At 55.5% G+C, this 15,357-nt stretch overlaps 29 non-coding genes across 29 annotated transcripts; 7 read left to right on the top strand and 22 right to left on the bottom strand.

Annotated features, from left to right (window-relative positions):
* Positions 1-154: 154 nt before the first annotated feature.
* Trnam-cau lies at positions 155-227 on the bottom strand. The gene has a single exon. It is a non-coding gene; the product is annotated as a tRNA-Met (tRNA).
* Positions 228-602: 375 nt separating this feature from the next.
* Trnag-gcc lies at positions 603-673 on the bottom strand. The gene has a single exon. It is a non-coding gene; the product is annotated as a tRNA-Gly (tRNA).
* A 340-nt stretch (positions 674-1,013) lies between these two features.
* On the top strand, positions 1,014-1,085 carry Trnaa-ugc. Its single transcript has one exon. It is a non-coding gene; the product is annotated as a tRNA-Ala (tRNA).
* Positions 1,086-1,677: 592 nt separating this feature from the next.
* Trnai-aau lies at positions 1,678-1,752 on the bottom strand. The gene has a single exon. It is a non-coding gene; the product is annotated as a tRNA-Ile (tRNA).
* A 546-nt stretch (positions 1,753-2,298) lies between these two features.
* On the bottom strand, positions 2,299-2,371 carry Trnam-cau. The gene has a single exon. It is a non-coding gene; the product is annotated as a tRNA-Met (tRNA).
* A 375-nt stretch (positions 2,372-2,746) lies between these two features.
* Trnag-gcc lies at positions 2,747-2,817 on the bottom strand. The gene has a single exon. It is a non-coding gene; the product is annotated as a tRNA-Gly (tRNA).
* A 340-nt stretch (positions 2,818-3,157) lies between these two features.
* On the top strand, positions 3,158-3,229 carry Trnaa-ugc. Its single transcript has one exon. It is a non-coding gene; the product is annotated as a tRNA-Ala (tRNA).
* A 592-nt stretch (positions 3,230-3,821) lies between these two features.
* On the bottom strand, positions 3,822-3,896 carry Trnai-aau. The gene has a single exon. It is a non-coding gene; the product is annotated as a tRNA-Ile (tRNA).
* Positions 3,897-4,442: 546 nt separating this feature from the next.
* Positions 4,443-4,515, bottom strand: Trnam-cau. The gene has a single exon. It is a non-coding gene; the product is annotated as a tRNA-Met (tRNA).
* A 375-nt stretch (positions 4,516-4,890) lies between these two features.
* Positions 4,891-4,961, bottom strand: Trnag-gcc. Its single transcript has one exon. It is a non-coding gene; the product is annotated as a tRNA-Gly (tRNA).
* Positions 4,962-5,301: 340 nt separating this feature from the next.
* Positions 5,302-5,373, top strand: Trnaa-ugc. The gene has a single exon. It is a non-coding gene; the product is annotated as a tRNA-Ala (tRNA).
* Positions 5,374-5,965: 592 nt separating this feature from the next.
* On the bottom strand, positions 5,966-6,039 carry Trnai-aau. The gene has a single exon. It is a non-coding gene; the product is annotated as a tRNA-Ile (tRNA).
* A 546-nt stretch (positions 6,040-6,585) lies between these two features.
* Trnam-cau lies at positions 6,586-6,658 on the bottom strand. The gene has a single exon. It is a non-coding gene; the product is annotated as a tRNA-Met (tRNA).
* Positions 6,659-7,033: 375 nt separating this feature from the next.
* Trnag-gcc lies at positions 7,034-7,104 on the bottom strand. Its single transcript has one exon. It is a non-coding gene; the product is annotated as a tRNA-Gly (tRNA).
* Positions 7,105-7,444: 340 nt separating this feature from the next.
* Positions 7,445-7,516, top strand: Trnaa-ugc. Its single transcript has one exon. It is a non-coding gene; the product is annotated as a tRNA-Ala (tRNA).
* A 592-nt stretch (positions 7,517-8,108) lies between these two features.
* Trnai-aau lies at positions 8,109-8,182 on the bottom strand. Its single transcript has one exon. It is a non-coding gene; the product is annotated as a tRNA-Ile (tRNA).
* A 546-nt stretch (positions 8,183-8,728) lies between these two features.
* Positions 8,729-8,801, bottom strand: Trnam-cau. The gene has a single exon. It is a non-coding gene; the product is annotated as a tRNA-Met (tRNA).
* Positions 8,802-9,176: 375 nt separating this feature from the next.
* Trnag-gcc lies at positions 9,177-9,247 on the bottom strand. Its single transcript has one exon. It is a non-coding gene; the product is annotated as a tRNA-Gly (tRNA).
* A 340-nt stretch (positions 9,248-9,587) lies between these two features.
* Positions 9,588-9,659, top strand: Trnaa-ugc. Its single transcript has one exon. It is a non-coding gene; the product is annotated as a tRNA-Ala (tRNA).
* Positions 9,660-10,251: 592 nt separating this feature from the next.
* Trnai-aau lies at positions 10,252-10,325 on the bottom strand. Its single transcript has one exon. It is a non-coding gene; the product is annotated as a tRNA-Ile (tRNA).
* A 546-nt stretch (positions 10,326-10,871) lies between these two features.
* Positions 10,872-10,944, bottom strand: Trnam-cau. Its single transcript has one exon. It is a non-coding gene; the product is annotated as a tRNA-Met (tRNA).
* A 375-nt stretch (positions 10,945-11,319) lies between these two features.
* Positions 11,320-11,390, bottom strand: Trnag-gcc. The gene has a single exon. It is a non-coding gene; the product is annotated as a tRNA-Gly (tRNA).
* Positions 11,391-11,730: 340 nt separating this feature from the next.
* Positions 11,731-11,802, top strand: Trnaa-ugc. The gene has a single exon. It is a non-coding gene; the product is annotated as a tRNA-Ala (tRNA).
* A 593-nt stretch (positions 11,803-12,395) lies between these two features.
* Positions 12,396-12,470, bottom strand: Trnai-aau. The gene has a single exon. It is a non-coding gene; the product is annotated as a tRNA-Ile (tRNA).
* A 546-nt stretch (positions 12,471-13,016) lies between these two features.
* Positions 13,017-13,089, bottom strand: Trnam-cau. The gene has a single exon. It is a non-coding gene; the product is annotated as a tRNA-Met (tRNA).
* A 373-nt stretch (positions 13,090-13,462) lies between these two features.
* Positions 13,463-13,533, bottom strand: Trnag-gcc. The gene has a single exon. It is a non-coding gene; the product is annotated as a tRNA-Gly (tRNA).
* Positions 13,534-13,873: 340 nt separating this feature from the next.
* Trnaa-ugc lies at positions 13,874-13,945 on the top strand. The gene has a single exon. It is a non-coding gene; the product is annotated as a tRNA-Ala (tRNA).
* A 592-nt stretch (positions 13,946-14,537) lies between these two features.
* Trnai-aau lies at positions 14,538-14,612 on the bottom strand. Its single transcript has one exon. It is a non-coding gene; the product is annotated as a tRNA-Ile (tRNA).
* Positions 14,613-15,158: 546 nt separating this feature from the next.
* Trnam-cau lies at positions 15,159-15,231 on the bottom strand. Its single transcript has one exon. It is a non-coding gene; the product is annotated as a tRNA-Met (tRNA).
* Between the last annotated feature and the right edge of the window lie 126 nt (positions 15,232-15,357).

The following is a 15,357-nucleotide window of genomic DNA, read 5'->3' as shown; positions in this document are numbered from 1 at the left end:
ATGCTCTACTGGGAGAAGAGGAAAAGGAAAGCTGTCAGTATCAATAACAGGAAGTATAAATTTTCTCTCTGAAGCGTTGAAACGTTGTGGATAACAAACAAGAAATAAGTTCGAGCCCTAGCGACAGCACCACCGTGAGTCACAGAAAATTAAATGCCCCGGGTGAGGATCGAACTCACGACCTTAAAATTATGAGACTTACGCGCTGACTACTGCGCTACCGAGGCACGGGGCGGACCGTTGGTCCTGGGAACTGGGCAAGTAGCGTACCCATTGTTAGACGCAGAGATACACTACTTGGTGGATAACGTGTTCTGTTGCTACACGTGCATTGCCGGCCCAGTTGATTGTGGTGGTGCTGCAGCTTTTGCAACGATGGGCAGTACTCGCCGTCGTTCAAGTTCATTGCCTCGGAGGCACCTGGACACAGCAACTTGTGAGGCCAGGCCGACGCCAGTCCGCAGAACATGACGCGAGCGTCTGAGTGGGGAACCGCGCGTGCTGCGTTCTCGGTTCTTCTCAAGGGAATCCCGCTATACATTCTTGTGGATCGTGCATCTCAAGCGCGCAAGCCACACGGCACCGCGGGAAAAGCAAAACGATGCATCGGCCGGGAATCGAACCCGGGCCGCCCGCGTGGCAGGCGAGCATTCTACCACTGAACCACCGATGCTCAGACCAGTAGCAATCTTTCGCTGCTTCCCGAGCAGATGTCTCGAGATAACGTGGGACTGCCGTCAAGCGCCGTAGCATTCTGTCGAGAAAATGCTGCAGACGCTGAATCCTGCACTGTACTGCCTAAAAATGCCGCCAGAACGCCGTCCTCTGCGTCCTCTTGCGTCGCCGGCGCCGACTCTTGCCAAAGGGTGCGAAATGTGCATGGATACGCCGTGCGAATGCATCTGCATGTGCTCCCCTAGCCTACCTCGTAATGCGCCTAGGGCTACGATCACCTTCGGCCGCTGCCGACTGGCGGGAAGCCGACACAGCGCGGCGTGGGGGCGCCCGGTTGTGCGGTGGTGGTGTAAAGGTCAGCATAGTTGCCTTGCAAGCAGTTGATCCGGGTTCGATTCCCGGCCACCGCAGCAGGCTTTCAGCTTTGCGTATGAGTACTTTTGCCACGCGCCGTTAAATTAATGTTCTTTCTCCCTCTTACTCGCTGCAGACCAGCCTACAGTGTGTCTCGACTTGTCTCGACTTTGCTCAGCTGACGCGAGAGCTGACGCTCTCCAGTCGGCCTATATCAAAACGACAAGCACGAGAAACGACTGAGAGAGGCAGGGAGAGGCGAGGCGGTGGACACACAGCACGCCCCTTCATTTCACGGTGGCGTCTCCCTCACTGAATCGGTCTGCAGCTGCGAAAACAAAGGAGAAAGAAAAATAGGAAGCAAAATTGCCAACAGTACCCTGTGTTCCCATGCGGTCACCCGCCCAAGCACTGACAAGGGCCAAAGTTGTTACACGTCGGCAATCGGGCATTTTCTTTCATTTTCTCTTTGCCGTATGAGAACCAGCGTATTCAACATATTGTGACCATTGCCGAGCGAATGCTGCAGCGCTTCCCGACGAGTCGGGTTCGGATCCTCTGCCAACGTCCACGCACGGCGATGATCTTTTGGTCATCACACTCGCCAGCTGAAATCGGCGCTGCCTTTTCGTAGTAGTAAAAGCCTACTGGCCCGTGGGGGGATCGAACACCACGACCTTCGCGTTATTAGCACGACGCTCTAACCAACTGAGCTAACGGGCCTCGACGCGGACGGTTGCTCAGCCCTACGCTGGAAACACGTCGCATGAAGCCACACGCCACTTCTAGGGTCACCGTGTGTCTGCTTCGCCCGTCTATGTTCTGCTGGCGGTCACGAAACAGTAGCTGTACTGCGAGCAGGACGGGAAACGGCAGCACGCACTGCTGAAACTTGAGACGATTCGTGTGGAAAAAATTCCGTTCCGGTTTCGGCAATCGAGCCCGGGCCTCCGGGGTGATAGCCAGGCATCCTAGCCACTAGATCTCACCGGATTTGGGCGTCCGTTCGACGGATCGGATGGTCTCTCGCACCCTTCTCTCTTTGCGAACGTCATTGCGCGTACTGGCTGGCAAGGCGCGCACCTCAAAAGTCTCAGAGCAATGCTTTTGGCTTCATGCTCTACTGGGAGAAGAGGAAAAGGAAAGCTGTCAGTATCAATAACAGGAAGTATAAATTTTCTCTCTGAAGCGTTGAAACGTTGTGGATAACAAACAAGAAATAAGTTCGAGCCCTAGCGACAGCACCACCGTGAGTCACAGAAAATTAAATGCCCCGGGTGAGGATCGAACTCACGACCTTAAAATTATGAGACTTACGCGCTGACTACTGCGCTACCGAGGCACGGGGCGGACCGTTGGTCCTGGGAACTGGGCAAGTAGCGTACCCATTGTTAGACGCAGAGATACACTACTTGGTGGATAACGTGTTCTGTTGCTACACGTGCATTGCCGGCCCAGTTGATTGTGGTGGTGCTGCAGCTTTTGCAACGATGGGCAGTACTCGCCGTCGTTCAAGTTCATTGCCTCGGAGGCACCTGGACACAGCAACTTGTGAGGCCAGGCCGACGCCAGTCCGCAGAACATGACGCGAGCGTCTGAGTGGGGAACCGCGCGTGCTGCGTTCTCGGTTCTTCTCAAGGGAATCCCGCTATACATTCTTGTGGATCGTGCATCTCAAGCGCGCAAGCCACACGGCACCGCGGGAAAAGCAAAACGATGCATCGGCCGGGAATCGAACCCGGGCCGCCCGCGTGGCAGGCGAGCATTCTACCACTGAACCACCGATGCTCAGACCAGTAGCAATCTTTCGCTGCTTCCCGAGCAGATGTCTCGAGATAACGTGGGACTGCCGTCAAGCGCCGTAGCATTCTGTCGAGAAAATGCTGCAGACGCTGAATCCTGCACTGTACTGCCTAAAAATGCCGCCAGAACGCCGTCCTCTGCGTCCTCTTGCGTCGCCGGCGCCGACTCTTGCCAAAGGGTGCGAAATGTGCATGGATACGCCGTGCGAATGCATCTGCATGTGCTCCCCTAGCCTACCTCGTAATGCGCCTAGGGCTACGATCACCTTCGGCCGCTGCCGACTGGCGGGAAGCCGACACAGCGCGGCGTGGGGGCGCCCGGTTGTGCGGTGGTGGTGTAAAGGTCAGCATAGTTGCCTTGCAAGCAGTTGATCCGGGTTCGATTCCCGGCCACCGCAGCAGGCTTTCAGCTTTGCGTATGAGTACTTTTGCCACGCGCCGTTAAATTAATGTTCTTTCTCCCTCTTACTCGCTGCAGACCAGCCTACAGTGTGTCTCGACTTGTCTCGACTTTGCTCAGCTGACGCGAGAGCTGACGCTCTCCAGTCGGCCTATATCAAAACGACAAGCACGAGAAACGACTGAGAGAGGCAGGGAGAGGCGAGGCGGTGGACACACAGCACGCCCCTTCATTTCACGGTGGCGTCTCCCTCACTGAATCGGTCTGCAGCTGCGAAAACAAAGGAGAAAGAAAAATAGGAAGCAAAATTGCCAACAGTACCCTGTGTTCCCATGCGGTCACCCGCCCAAGCACTGACAAGGGCCAAAGTTGTTACACGTCGGCAATCGGGCATTTTCTTTCATTTTCTCTTTGCCGTATGAGAACCAGCGTATTCAACATATTGTGACCATTGCCGAGCGAATGCTGCAGCGCTTCCCGACGAGTCGGGTTCGGATCCTCTGCCAACGTCCACGCACGGCGATGATCTTTTGGTCATCACACTCGCCAGCTGAAATCGGCGCTGCCTTTTCGTAGTAGTAAAAGCCTACTGGCCCGTGGGGGGATCGAACACCACGACCTTCGCGTTATTAGCACGACGCTCTAACCAACTGAGCTAACGGGCCTCGACGCGGACGGTTGCTCAGCCCTACGCTGGAAACACGTCGCATGAAGCCACACGCCACTTCTAGGGTCACCGTGTGTCTGCTTCGCCCGTCTATGTACTGCTGGCGGTCACGAAACAGTAGCTGTACTGCGAGCAGGACGGGAAACGGCAGCACGCACTGCTGAAAATTGAGACGATTCGTGTGGAAAAAATTCCGTTCCGGTTCCGGCAATCGAGCCCGGGCCTCCGGGGTGATAGCCAGGCATCCTAGCCACTAGATCTCACCGGATTTGGGCGTCCGTTCGACGGATCGGATGGTCTCTCGCACCCTTCTCTCTTTGCGAACGTCATTGCGCGTACTGGCTGGCAAGGCGCGCACCTCAAAAGTCTCAGAGCAATGCTTTTGGCTTCATGCTCTACTGGGAGAAGAGGAAAAGGAAAGCTGTCAGTATCAATAACAGGAAGTATAAATTTTCTCTCTGAAGCGTTGAAACGTTGTGGATAACAAACAAGAAATAAGTTCGAGCCCTAGCGACAGCACCACCGTGAGTCACAGAAAATTAAATGCCCCGGGTGAGGATCGAACTCACGACCTTAAAATTATGAGACTTACGCGCTGACTACTGCGCTACCGAGGCACGGGGCGGACCGTTGGTCCTGGGAACTGGGCAAGTAGCGTACCCATTGTTAGACGCAGAGATACACTACTTGGTGGATAACGTGTTCTGTTGCTACACGTGCATTGCCGGCCCAGTTGATTGTGGTGGTGCTGCAGCTTTTGCAACGATGGGCAGTACTCGCCGTCGTTCAAGTTCATTGCCTCGGAGGCACCTGGACACAGCAACTTGTGAGGCCAGGCCGACGCCAGTCCGCAGAACATGACGCGAGCGTCTGAGTGGGGAACCGCGCGTGCTGCGTTCTCGGTTCTTCTCAAGGGAATCCCGCTATACATTCTTGTGGATCGTGCATCTCAAGCGCGCAAGCCACACGGCACCGCGGGAAAAGCAAAACGATGCATCGGCCGGGAATCGAACCCGGGCCGCCCGCGTGGCAGGCGAGCATTCTACCACTGAACCACCGATGCTCAGACCAGTAGCAATCTTTCGCTGCTTCCCGAGCAGATGTCTCGAGATAACGTGGGACTGCCGTCAAGCGCCGTAGCATTCTGTCGAGAAAATGCTGCAGACGCTGAATCCTGCACTGTACTGCCTAAAAATGCCGCCAGAACGCCGTCCTCTGCGTCCTCTTGCGTCGCCGGCGCCGACTCTTGCCAAAGGGTGCGAAATGTGCATGGATACGCCGTGCGAATGCATCTGCATGTGCTCCCCTAGCCTACCTCGTAATGCGCCTAGGGCTACGATCACCTTCGGCCGCTGCCGACTGGCGGGAAGCCGACACAGCGCGGCGTGGGGGCGCCCGGTTGTGCGGTGGTGGTGTAAAGGTCAGCATAGTTGCCTTGCAAGCAGTTGATCCGGGTTCGATTCCCGGCCACCGCAGCAGGCTTTCAGCTTTGCGTATGAGTACTTTTGCCACGCGCCGTTAAATTAATGTTCTTTCTCCCTCTTACTCGCTGCAGACCAGCCTACAGTGTGTCTCGACTTGTCTCGACTTTGCTCAGCTGACGCGAGAGCTGACGCTCTCCAGTCGGCCTATATCAAAACGACAAGCACGAGAAACGACTGAGAGAGGCAGGGAGAGGCGAGGCGGTGGACACACAGCACGCCCCTTCATTTCACGGTGGCGTCTCCCTCACTGAATCGGTCTGCAGCTGCGAAAACAAAGGAGAAAGAAAAATAGGAAGCAAAATTGCCAACAGTACCCTGTGTTCCCATGCGGTCACCCGCCCAAGCACTGACAAGGGCCAAAGTTGTTACACGTCGGCAATCGGGCATTTTCTTTCATTTTCTCTTTGCCGTATGAGAACCAGCGTATTCAACATATTGTGACCATTGCCGAGCGAATGCTGCAGCGCTTCCCGACGAGTCGGGTTCGGATCCTCTGCCAACGTCCACGCACGGCGATGATCTTTTGGTCATCACACTCGCCAGCTGAAATCGGCGCTGCCTTTTCGTAGTAGTAAAAGTCTACTGGCCCGTGGGGGGATCGAACCCACGACCTTCGCGTTATTAGCACGACGCTCTAACCAACTGAGCTAACGGGCCTCGACGCGGACGGTTGCTCAGCCCTACGCTGGAAACACGTCGCATGAAGCCACACGCCACTTCTAGGGTCACCGTGTGTCTGCTTCGCCCGTCTATGTTCTGCTGGCGGTCACGAAACAGTAGCTGTACTGCGAGCAGGACGGGAAACGGCAGCACGCACTGCTGAAACTTGAGACGATTCGTGTGGAAAAAATTCCGTTCCGGTTCCGGCAATCGAGCCCGGGCCTCCGGGGTGATAGCCAGGCATCCTAGCCACTAGATCTCACCGGATTTGGGCGTCCGTTCGACGGATCGGATGGTCTCTCGCACCCTTCTCTCTTTGCGAACGTCATTGCGCATACTGGCTGGCAAGGCGCGCACCTCAAAAGTCTCAGAGCAATGCTTTTGGCTTCATGCTCTACTGGGAGAAGAGGAAAAGGAAAGCTGTCAGTATCAATAACAGGAAGTACAAATTTTCTCTCTGAAGCGTTGAAACGTTGTGGATAACAAACAAGAAATAAGTTCGAGCCCTAGCGACAGCACCACCGTGAGTCACAGAAAATTAAATGCCCCGGGTGAGGATCGAACTCACGACCTTAAAATTATGAGACTTACGCGCTGACTACTGCGCTACCGAGGCACGGGGCGGACCGTTGGTCCTGGGAACTGGGCAAGTAGCGTACCCATTGTTAGACGCAGAGATACACTACTTGGTGGATAACGTGTTCTGTTGCTACACGTGCATTGCCGGCCCAGTTGATTGTGGTGGTGCTGCAGCTTTTGCAACGATGGGCAGTACTCCCCGTCGTTCAAGTTCATTGCCTCGGAGGCACCTGGACACAGCAACTTGTGAGGCCAGGCCGACGCCAGTCCGCAGAACATGACGCGAGCGTCTGAGTGGGGAACCGCGCGTGCTGCGTTCTCGGTTCTTCTCAAGGGAATCCCGCTATACATTCTTGTGGATCGTGCATCTCAAGCGCGCAAGCCACACGGCACCGCGGGAAAAGCAAAACGATGCATCGGCCGGGAATCGAACCCGGGCCGCCCGCGTGGCAGGCGAGCATTCTACCACTGAACCACCGATGCTCAGACCAGTAGCAATCTTTCGCTGCTTCCCGAGCAGATGTCTCGAGATAACGTGGGACTGCCGTCAAGCGCCGTAGCATTCTGTCGAGAAAATGCTGCAGACGCTGAATCCTGCACTGTACTGCCTAAAAATGCCGCCAGAACGCCGTCCTCTGCGTCCTCTTGCGTCGCCGGCGCCGACTCTTGCCAAAGGGTGCGAAATGTGCATGGATACGCCGTGCGAATGCATCTGCATGTGCTCCCCTAGCCTACCTCGTAATGCGCCTAGGGCTACGATCACCTTCGGCCGCTGCCGACTGGCGGGAAGCCGACACAGCGCGGCGTGGGGGCGCCCGGTTGTGCGGTGGTGGTGTAAAGGTCAGCATAGTTGCCTTGCAAGCAGTTGATCCGGGTTCGATTCCCGGCCACCGCAGCAGGCTTTCAGCTTTGCGTATGAGTACTTTTGCCACGCGCCGTTAAATTAATGTTCTTTCTCCCTCTTACTCGCTGCAGACCAGCCTACAGTGTGTCTCGACTTGTCTCGACTTTGCTCAGCTGACGCGAGAGCTGACGCTCTCCAGTCGGCCTATATCAAAACGACAAGCACGAGAAACGACTGAGAGAGGCAGGGAGAGGCGAGGCGGTGGACACACAGCACGCCCCTTCATTTCACGGTGGCGTCTCCCTCACTGAATCGGTCTGCAGCTGCGAAAACAAAGGAGAAAGAAAAATAGGAAGCAAAATTGCCAACAGTACCCTGTGTTCCCATGCGGTCACCCGCCCAAGCACTGACAAGGGCCAAAGTTGTTACACGTCGGCAATCGGGCATTTTCTTTCATTTTCTCTTTGCCGTATGAGAACCAGCGTATTCAACATATTGTGACCATTGCCGAGCGAATGCTGCAGCGCTTCCCGACGAGTCGGGTTCGGATCCTCTGCCAACGTCCACGCACGGCGATGATCTTTTGGTCATCACACTCGCCAGCTGAAATCGGCGCTGCCTTTTCGTAGTAGTAAAAGTCTACTGGCCCGTGGGGGGATCGAACCCACGACCTTCGCGTTATTAGCACGACGCTCTAACCAACTGAGCTAACGGGCCTCGACGCGGACGGTTGCTCAGCCCTACGCTGGAAACACGTCGCATGAAGCCACACGCCACTTCTAGGGTCACCGTGTGTCTGCTTCGCCCGTCTATGTTCTGCTGGCGGTCACGAAACAGTAGCTGTACTGCGAGCAGGACGGGAAACGGCAGCACGCACTGCTGAAACTTGAGACGATTCGTGTGGAAAAAATTCCGTTCCGGTTTCGGCAATCGAGCCCGGGCCTCCGGGGTGATAGCCAGGCATCCTAGCCACTAGATCTCACCGGATTTGGGCGTCCGTTCGACGGATCGGATGGTCTCTCGCACCCTTCTCTCTTTGCGAACGTCATTGCGCATACTGGCTGGCAAGGCGCGCACCTCAAAAGTCTCAGAGCAATGCTTTTGGCTTCATGCTCTACTGGGAGAAGAGGAAAAGGAAAGCTGTCAGTATCAATAACAGGAAGTATAAATTTTCTCTCTGAAGCGTTGAAACGTTGTGGATAACAAACAAGAAATAAGTTCGAGCCCTAGCGACAGCACCACCGTGAGTCACAGAAAATTAAATGCCCCGGGTGAGGATCGAACTCACGACCTTAAAATTATGAGACTTACGCGCTGACTACTGCGCTACCGAGGCACGGGGCGGACCGTTGGTCCTGGGAACTGGGCAAGTAGCGTACCCATTGTTAGACGCAGAGATACACTACTTGGTGGATAACGTGTTCTGTTGCTACACGTGCATTGCCGGCCCAGTTGATTGTGGTGGTGCTGCAGCTTTTGCAACGATGGGCAGTACTCCCCGTCGTTCAAGTTCATTGCCTCGGAGGCACCTGGACACAGCAACTTGTGAGGCCAGGCCGACGCCAGTCCGCAGAACATGACGCGAGCGTCTGAGTGGGGAACCGCGCGTGCTGCGTTCTCGGTTCTTCTCAAGGGAATCCCGCTATACATTCTTGTGGATCGTGCATCTCAAGCGCGCAAGCCACACGGCACCGCGGGAAAAGCAAAACGATGCATCGGCCGGGAATCGAACCCGGGCCGCCCGCGTGGCAGGCGAGCATTCTACCACTGAACCACCGATGCTCAGACCAGTAGCAATCTTTCGCTGCTTCCCGAGCAGATGTCTCGAGATAACGTGGGACTGCCGTCAAGCGCCGTAGCATTCTGTCGAGAAAATGCTGCAGACGCTGAATCCTGCACTGTACTGCCTAAAAATGCCGCCAGAACGCCGTCCTCTGCGTCCTCTTGCGTCGCCGGCGCCGACTCTTGCCAAAGGGTGCGAAATGTGCATGGATACGCCGTGCGAATGCATCTGCATGTGCTCCCCTAGCCTACCTCGTAATGCGCCTAGGGCTACGATCACCTTCGGCCGCTGCCGACTGGCGGGAAGCCGACACAGCGCGGCGTGGGGGCGCCCGGTTGTGCGGTGGTGGTGTAAAGGTCAGCATAGTTGCCTTGCAAGCAGTTGATCCGGGTTCGATTCCCGGCCACCGCAGCAGGCTTTCAGCTTTGCGTATGAGTACTTTTGCCACGCGCCGTTAAATTAATGTTCTTTCTCCCTCTTACTCGCTGCAGACCAGCCTACAGTGTGTCTCGACTTGTCTCGACTTTGCTCAGCTGACGCGAGAGCTGACGCTCTCCAGTCGGCCTATATCAAAACGACAAGCACGAGAAACGACTGAGAGAGGCAGGGAGAGGCGAGGCGGTGGACACACAGCACGCCCCTTCATTTCACGGTGGCGTCTCCCTCACTGAATCGGTCTGCAGCTGCGAAAACAAAGGAGAAAGAAAAATAGGAAGCAAAATTGCCAACAGTACCCTGTGTTCCCATGCGGTCACCCGCCCAAGCACTGACAAGGGCCAAAGTTGTTACACGTCGGCAATCGGGCATTTTCTTTCATTTTCTCTTTGCCGTATGAGAACCAGCGTATTCAACATATTGTGACCATTGCCGAGCGAATGCTGCAGCGCTTCCCGACGAGTCGGGTTCGGATCCTCTGCCAACGTCCACGCACGGCGATGATCTTTTGGTCATCACACTCGCCAGCTGAAATCGGCGCTGCCTTTTCGTAGTAGTAAAAGTCTACTGGCCCGTGGGGGGATCGAACCCACGACCTTCGCGTTATTAGCACGACGCTCTAACCAACTGAGCTAACGGGCCTCGACGCGGACGGTTGCTCAGCCCTACGCTGGAAACACGTCGCATGAAGCCACACGCCACTTCTAGGGTCACCGTGTGTCTGCTTCGCCCGTCTATGTTCTGCTGGCGGTCACGAAACAGTAGCTGTACTGCGAGCAGGACGGGAAACGGCAGCACGCACTGCTGAAACTTGAGACGATTCGTGTGGAAAAAATTCCGTTCCGGTTTCGGCAATCGAGCCCGGGCCTCCGGGGTGATAGCCAGGCATCCTAGCCACTAGATCTCACCGGATTTGGGCGTCCGTTCGACGGATCGGATGGTCTCTCGCACCCTTCTCTCTTTGCGAACGTCATTGCGCATACTGGCTGGCAAGGCGCGCACCTCAAAAGTCTCAGAGCAATGCTTTTGGCTTCATGCTCTACTGGGAGAAGAGGAAAAGGAAAGCTGTCAGTATCAATAACAGGAAGTATAAATTTTCTCTCTGAAGCGTTGAAACGTTGTGGATAACAAACAAGAAATAAGTTCGAGCCCTAGCGACAGCACCACCGTGAGTCACAGAAAATTAAATGCCCCGGGTGAGGATCGAACTCACGACCTTAAAATTATGAGACTTACGCGCTGACTACTGCGCTACCGAGGCACGGGGCGGACCGTTGGTCCTGGGAACTGGGCAAGTAGCGTACCCATTGTTAGACGCAGAGATACACTACTTGGTGGATAACGTGTTCTGTTGCTACACGTGCATTGCCGGCCCAGTTGATTGTGGTGGTGCTGCAGCTTTTGCAACGATGGGCAGTACTCGCCGTCGTTCAAGTTCATTGCCTCGGAGGCACCTGGACACAGCAACTTGTGAGGCCAGGCCGACGCCAGTCCGCAGAACATGACGCGAGCGTCTGAGTGGGGAACCGCGCGTGCTGCGTTCTCGGTTCTTCTCAAGGGAATCCCGCTATACATTCTTGTGGATCGTGCATCTCAAGCGCGCAAGCCACACGGCACCGCGGGAAAAGCAAAACGATGCATCGGCCGGGAATCGAACCCGGGCCGCCCGCGTGGCAGGCGAGCATTCTACCACTGAACCACCGATGCTCAGACCAGTAGCAATCTTTCGCTGCTTCCCGAGCAGATGTCTCGAGATAACGTGGGACTGCCGTCAAGCGCCGTAGCATTCTGTCGAGAAAATGCTGCAGACGCTGAATCCTGCACTGTACTGCCTAAAAATGCCGCCAGAACGCCGTCCTCTGCGTCCTCTTGCGTCGCCGGCGCCGACTCTTGCCAAAGGGTGCGAAATGTGCATGGATACGCCGTGCGAATGCATCTGCATGTGCTCCCCTAGCCTACCTCGTAATGCGCCTAGGGCTACGATCACCTTCGGCCGCTGCCGACTGGCGGGAAGCCGACACAGCGCGGCGTGGGGGCGCCCGGTTGTGCGGTGGTGGTGTAAAGGTCAGCATAGTTGCCTTGCAAGCAGTTGATCCGGGTTCGATTCCCGGCCACCGCAGCAGGCTTTCAGCTTTGCGTATGAGTACTTTTGCCACGCGCCGTTAAATTAATGTTCTTTCTCCCTCTTACTCGCTGCAGACCAGCCTACAGTGTGTCTCGACTTGTCTCGACTTTGCTCAGCTGACGCGAGAGCTGACGCTCTCCAGTCGGCCTATATCAAAAACGACAAGCACGAGAAACGACTGAGAGAGGCAGGGAGAGGCGAGGCGGTGGACACACAGCACGCCCCTTCATTTCACGGTGGCGTCTCCCTCACTGAATCGGTCTGCAGCTGCGAAAACAAAGGAGAAAGAAAAATAGGAAGCAAAATTGCCAACAGTACCCTGTGTTCCCATGCGGTCACCCGCCCAAGCACTGACAAGGGCCAAAGTTGTTACACGTCGGCAATCGGGCATTTTCTTTCATTTTCTCTTTGCCGTATGAGAACCAGCGTATTCAACATATTGTGACCATTGCCGAGCGAATGCTGCAGCGCTTCCCGACGAGTCGGGTTCGGATCCTCTGCCAACGTCCACGCACGGCGATGATCTTTTGGTCATCACACTCGCCAGCTGAAATCGGCGCTGCCTTTTCGTAGTAGTAAAAGCCTACTGGCCCGTGGGGGGATCGAACACCACGACCTTCGCGTTATTAGCACGACGCTCTAACCAACTGAGCTAACGGGCCTCGACGCGGACGGTTGCTCAGCCCTACGCTGGAAACACGTCGCATGAAGCCACACGCCACTTCTAGGGTCACCGTGTGTCTGCTTCGCCCGTCTATGTTCTGCTGGCGGTCACGAAACAGTAGCTGTACTGCGAGCAGGACGGGAAACGGCAGCACGCACTGCTGAAACTTGAGACGATTCGTGTGGAAAAAATTCCGTTCCGGTTTCGGCAATCGAGCCCGGGCCTCCGGGGTGATAGCCAGGCATCCTAGCCACTAGATCTCACCGGATTTGGGCGTCCGTTCGACGGATCGGATGGTCTCTCGCACCCTTCTCTCTTTGCGAACGTCATTGCGCGTACTGGCTGGCAAGGCGCGCACCTCAAAAGTCTCAGAGCAATGCTTTTGGCTTCATGCTCTACTGGGAGAAGAGGAAAAGGAAAGCTGTCAGTATCAATAACAGGAAGTATAAATTTTCTCTCTGAAGCGTTGAAACGTTGTGGATAACAAACAAGAAATAAGTTCGAGCCCTAGCGACAGCACCACCGTGAGTCACAGAAAATTAAATGCCCCGGGTGAGGATCGAACTCACGACCTTAAAATTATGAGACTTACGCGCTGACTACTGCGCTACCGAGGCACGGGCGGACCGTTGGTCCTGGGAACTGGGCAAGTAGCGTACCCATTGTTAGACGCAGAGATACACTACTTGGTGGATAACGTGTTCTGTTGCTACACGTGCATTGCCGGCCCAGTTGATTGTGGTGGTGCTGCAGCTTTTGCAACGATGGGCAGTACTCGCCGTCGTTCAAGTTCATTGCTCGGAGGCACCTGGACACAGCAACTTGTGAGGCCAGGCCGACGCCAGTCCGCAGAACATGACGCGAGCGTCTGAGTGGGGAACCGCGCGTGCTGCGTTCTCGGTTCTTCTCAAGGGAATCCCGCTATACATTCTTGTGGATCGTGCATCTCAAGCGCGCAAGCCACACGGCACCGCGGGAAAAGCAAAACGATGCATCGGCCGGGAATCGAACCCGGGCCGCCCGCGTGGCAGGCGAGCATTCTACCACTGAACCACCGATGCTCAGACCAGTAGCAATCTTTCGCTGCTTCCCGAGCAGATGTCTCGAGATAACGTGGGACTGCCGTCAAGCGCCGTAGCATTCTGTCGAGAAAATGCTGCAGACGCTGAATCCTGCACTGTACTGCCTAAAAATGCCGCCAGAACGCCGTCCTCTGCGTCCTCTTGCGTCGCCGGCGCCGACTCTTGCCAAAGGGTGCGAAATGTGCATGGATACGCCGTGCGAATGCATCTGCATGTGCTCCCCTAGCCTACCTCGTAATGCGCCTAGGGCTACGATCACCTTCGGCCGCTGCCGACTGGCGGGAAGCCGACACAGCGCGGCGTGGGGGCGCCCGGTTGTGCGGTGGTGGTGTAAAGGTCAGCATAGTTGCCTTGCAAGCAGTTGATCCGGGTTCGATTCCCGGCCACCGCAGCAGGCTTTCAGCTTTGCGTATGAGTACTTTTGCCACGCGCCGTTAAATTAATGTTCTTTCTCCCTCTTACTCGCTGCAGACCAGCCTACAGTGTGTCTCGACTTGTCTCGACTTTGCTCAGCTGACGCGAGAGCTGACGCTCTCCAGTCGGCCTATATCAAAACGACAAGCACGAGAAACGACTGAGAGAGGCAGGGAGAGGCGAGGCGGTGGACACACAGCACGCCCCTTCATTTCACGGTGGCGTCTCCCTCACTGAATCGGTCTGCAGCTGCGAAAACAAAGGAGAAAGAAAAATAGGAAGCAAAATTGCCAACAGTACCCTGTGTTCCCATGCGGTCACCCGCCCAAGCACTGACAAGGGCCAAAGTTGTTACACGTCGGCAATCGGGCATTTTCTTTCATTTTCTCTTTGCCGTATGAGAACCAGCGTATTCAACATATTGTGACCATTGCCGAGCGAATGCTGCAGCGCTTCCCGACGAGTCGGGTTCGGATCCTCTGCCAACGTCCACGCACGGCGATGATCTTTTGGTCATCACACTCGCCAGCTGAAATCGGCGCTGCCTTTTCGTAGTAGTAAAAGCCTACTGGCCCGTGGGGGGATCGAACACCACGACCTTCGCGTTATTAGCACGACGCTCTAACCAACTGAGCTAACGGGCCTCGACGCGGACGGTTGCTCAGCCCTACGCTGGAAACACGTCGCATGAAGCCACACGCCACTTCTAGGGTCACCGTGTGTCTGCTTCGCCCGTCTATGTACTGCTGGCGGTCACGAAACAGTAGCTGTACTGCGAGCAGGACGGGAAACGGCAGCACGCACTGCTGAAAATTGAGACGATTCGTGTGGAAAAAATTCCGTTCCGGTTCCGGCAATCGAGCCCGGGCCTCCGGGGTGATAGCCAGGCATCCTAGCCACTAGATCTCACCGGATTTGGGCGTCCGTTCGACGGATCGGATGGTCTCTCGCACCCTTCTCTCTTTGCGAACGTCATTGCGCGTACTGGCTGGCAAGGCGCGCACCTCAAAAGTCTCAGAGCAATGCTTTTGGCTTCATGCTCTACTGGGAGAAGAGGAAAAGGAAAGCTGTCAGTATCAATAACAGGAAGTATAAATTTTCTCTCTGAAGCGTTGAAACGTTGTGGATAACAAACAAGAAATAAGTTCGAGCCCTAGCGACAGCACCACCGTGAGTCACAGAAAATTAAATGCCCCGGGTGAGGATCGAACTCACGACCTTAAAATTATGAGACTTACGCGCTGACTACTGCGCTACCGAGGCACGGGGCGGACCGTTGGTCCTGGGAACTGGGCAAGTAGCGTACCCATTGTTAGACGCAGAGATACACTACTTGGTGGATAACGTGTTCTGTTGCTACACGTGCATTGCCGGCCCAGTTGATTGTGG

This window comes from Schistocerca piceifrons, unplaced genomic scaffold (assembly GCF_021461385.2).
Source record: "Schistocerca piceifrons isolate TAMUIC-IGC-003096 unplaced genomic scaffold, iqSchPice1.1 HiC_scaffold_397, whole genome shotgun sequence".
Lineage (NCBI taxonomy): Eukaryota > Metazoa > Arthropoda > Insecta > Orthoptera > Acrididae > Schistocerca > Schistocerca piceifrons.
The sequence above is the reverse complement of the archived record's forward strand: the minus strand, read 5'-3'. Positions and strand labels throughout refer to the sequence as shown.